Raw genomic sequence first — 4,176 nt, 5'->3', positions numbered from 1 at the left:
TTTATTTGTTCATTTTTTGCTGTTGGCTGTAAATGAAAAAAACAATCAATCAGATTGTTTCGTCGTCCTTTGTTGTTTTTATCGATGAGATAAATAGAAAAACAACAAATAGACCAGTTCTCTTGTTTTTGTTTGTTTGTTCCTATAAACAAATCATAAACAGGAAAAAATACTTTTCTGTTTTATTTGCTGTTGATGTTGTTTCAAATTCAGTCTCTAGTTTTTGGGGTTCAAAATAGATCAGAGTTTATATTTTCAGTCTCTGCTTCTTTGCCTCTCGGTGCTTTTTGTTCTTTTTGGCCTTTCACCAGGACAGACAGCGGATTCTGTTCTGGTCCTGAGGTCACGCAGATAAAGCGGAGATCAGATGAGAGCTGCAGGAAACATCTTCCCGCTAATCGCATCACAAAGAGCGGCGGTGCGTTCGGGTGTCGCCGCTTTTGTCGCCGCTGAGTGAACGCTGACCCGACAGACGGAAGACATCCTCCAGGTTTCTCCTGTTCTCACTTGAAGCAAAGGATTACAGCGAAATCCTCTTTAAAACCCCCGTCGGTCTAAAAATAAGCGGAGCTGCCACTTCAGAGTGGTCGATGGAAACCGTTTTATTAGAGCAGATTCTCAACAGAGTCGAGTTCGTTAAGCAGCTGGTTTAACACGTTTAACGCATTACAACACATGCTGCCCTTAATTTGAAAAACTGGAAAAACAACATTAATCAGCCTGAAACGTCAAAAACAGGAAGTTGTTTGTTTGTTTGTTTTGCAGTGAACATTGAGGCCAACAGTGAAGGACAACGAGACAGAAGACACCCGGACTGACTTGGAGTTCTCCTGTTTACACTTTTCTCTGCATTGTTTGTTTTTGTTTGTTTTGCGTCGTTTGTCTGCAGTAAACAGTGAAGGATTAAAACGTTTCCTCAACGTCACTGGAACGTGCAGCTGATGTTTCGTGAGCTTTTATCAGAACATCTGATGGAGGCTGGAGGACGTGTCGGAGGGTAGATCCAGAAACACTGATTGCATGACTGGCGGGTCGGTTCTGGTGGTTCTGGTGGACCCAGCCCCTGAGCTCTGGGTACCGGAACCAACAGCAGAGGCGACTGGAGGCGTCGTGGGCGATCAGTCAGCCGTGGCAGCCAGCTGAGAGGCCTCTGGGCCGGGGGGCAGGGAGTGACAGCTGGCTAATGGACACCCCCCCCCCGCCATCCCATAATTACACAACCTGGCCCCGGACACGACCCCCACTCGGCTCCCATTGTCCTCCGCCAGCAGCACGTCCCGGCGGAGCGCACACCTGACGCCCGGCCGCTACCTGCCGCTCGGCTTTCAAAACAAATGAGGCGAGTGGAGCGGCGGGGGGGCGATGAGGGGCGACGCTGGGGGGCTGAATGAGCGACAGCCGATGGAGACGTCCCAGCATGCACCGCTGCCACCAATAACACATGGCGGCGGCGTGTAAACTCACCGGTTCTGGTTATTTTGTGTGGACTGGTTTCATTTAAATATTCATGAGGATCCGACGGCGGAGTTAAGGAGGAGGGGCGGAGCTCCGTGAAGGTGAAGTCTTAATCTGAAGGGCGGCGGAGGCAATTAGCTGTCGGGGTAAAACAGAAAAATGAAAACCGGAATGTTTGTTGTCGTCGCTGGTTTAAAACGGAAAAATTGTTTGAAATGGGGGGAAAAAAAAGAGCAATTTTTCTGTTTTTTTGTTGGTTTAAAATTGAAAAAGAAAAAAAAAATGAGCCTATTTGTGTTGTTTTGTTGTTGTTGTGGTTTGTTTGTTTGTTTATTTTTTACTTTTGGTTGACAATAACAAGTGAGCTGTTTTATTGTTGGTTAAAATGGAAAAAAATAAATTGTGCCCATTTTCAAATGACAGGCTGTCTGTCTTCTTATTTTATTTTGAAGGTTTAAACGGAGGAACAACCAAACTGATCCGTTCTCTTGTTTTTTCATTGTTTGAAACAGAGAAATGAAAAATGGTCCATTGTCATTATTTTCATTGTTGGTTTGAAATAAAATAAATTTTAAAAAATAAATAAAAAATGTACACTTTAAATTATTTTTGCTGCCGTTTAAAATATGTTGAAATATGTTGTTGGTTTAAAACAGAAAAGTTGCTTGAAATTGAAAAAGGATTTTATTTTGCTTTTGTTTACAACAGCGATTGTTTTCTCGTATTGTTGGTTTAAAATGCACAAAAATGTAAAATTGGGCCTGTTTTCAGGTTTTCTTGCTTTTTAATGTAAAACATAAAAACTGGCTGGTTTCTGTGTTTTCTGGTTTAAAATGGAAAAATAAACGTGTTTCCTGGTTTTCTCGCTGCTGATTTAAAACAAATAAAAGGGCTGATTTTTAATTTTTGGTTTAAAACAGAAAAGTTTTAAATCCTGTTTTCTTTTTTTGTTTTTGTTAATTATGATTAAACTCATCATCTCATTTACGCTGTAGGTCTAAAACAGGAACAGAAAACCAGGACGGACCGTTTCCTCATTTGTCCTTTTTGTCTTTAAACAGAAAACGAGCCCATTGGTTGGTTTAACATGAGAAAAATGAGACAGTTTTCTGGTTTTACAACCTCATCAGTCAGTTTGTCGTTGGATTAAAATGAAAAAGGCCAAAAAAGTTACTTTTTGTTTGTTTGTTTGTTTGATAGTGGTTCAAAATTAATTTTAAAAAAACAAACAAAAAACAATGTTCTTATTGTACATTGTTGGTTTAAAATGGAAAAATTAAAAGTGTGTGTTTTTAGTTCTGTATAAATGTTTTTAAACAGAAAAGTTAAAAATTAGCCCGTTGTTGGTTTCAAACAGGAAGTGGACCTCATTACTGTTGTTTTCTTGTATTGTTGGTGTAAAATGGAAGAACGACTAATTTTCTTTCTTCTTTTTTCTTTATTTCTGCTGGTTTAGAAAGTCAAAGCGGCCCATTGTGTCTTGTCTGGTGTCTGACAGGAGGCCGGCGACGGCTCTGGTTGTTCATGTGGACTCATTTGATTTAAATATTCATGGAGCTCTGCGGTGCTGCTGAGGAGGGGGAGGGACGGAGCTCATTAATGAATTAAGTCTTAATCTGAAGGAGCACAGCGGCTTCCTTCTGAGACTCTGAGTGTCTCTATCGAAGCTCCTTGACCTCCGCTGACAGGAACCTCCTCCTCCTCCTCGCTGCACGGCGACGCTAAACGTTCGCTTCGTCACTCTGCAGATTGGTGGCATTACGGCCAGTAGAGCCATTAGAGATGAGCGATGTGGAGGACGACCTGAAATCCTGTTAGCGCTGAACGCTGCTGCTTCCTGTTGACGTTCAGCTCTCTGTTTGTTGTCTGACTTATGATCACGCAGATGAGACGTGATCTCATTCAGAGGAAAGAAAAAAGACTCTAATGACTGATTAACCTGCTGCAGGGTGGAAACGACCAGAGCTAGAAAGAAGCAGAACTGCTGGGTGAGTTCTCAGCTTTCTGACGGTCCTTGAACGCATCATGTAAGATTTAATCTGAATTACTTTACTGTAGGTAGACGGTTAATAGACACACAACGAGAAACCGAACGCAACACAACATTAACGAAACATCTTCCTACTGATGGAGCATCTTTCTACATCTGATGGTGGAATGTAGAGGAAAAGTCTGGAGACATGGAGATGGTTCAACATGTCAAGGAGAGGCTGGATGAAGATCATTTTAGTTTCATGTTCTGAAGCAAACTTTGAAAACTGAGAAAAGTCTGTTTTTAAAGAGTCTGGGTTCAGGTTCATGGTTCAGACTGTAGCTGTCAGATCGGCCTGCAGACACGCTTCTGGTAATTAGAAACTAATGGAGCAGTTTCCTCAGAAGACCACGGCCTGAGGGGAGGAACCAGGGGAGGAACCAGAGGAGGAACCAGAGGAGGAACCAGAGGAGGAACCAGGGGAGGAACCAGGGGAGGAACCAGGGGAGGAACCAGGGGAGGAACCAGAGGAGGAACTAATGGAGGAACCAGGGGCAGGTGGGACAGATCTGGACTAACTGAGGGGGGTATCAGGCCTTACTGAGGGGGGTAACTGGAATACCTGAGGGGGCTATAAGGCCTAACTGAGGGGGGTATGAGGCCTAACTAAGGGGAGTAACTGGACTACCTGAGGGGGGTAAAAGGCCTAACTGAGGGGGGTATAAGGCCTAACTGAGGGGGGTATTAGG

The sequence above is a fragment of the Stegastes partitus genome, unplaced genomic scaffold, assembly GCF_000690725.1.
Source record: "Stegastes partitus isolate 25-593 unplaced genomic scaffold, Stegastes_partitus-1.0.2 Scaffold510, whole genome shotgun sequence".
Taxonomy (NCBI): domain Eukaryota; kingdom Metazoa; phylum Chordata; class Actinopteri; family Pomacentridae; genus Stegastes; species Stegastes partitus.
Note: the sequence above shows the minus strand (reverse complement) of the source record.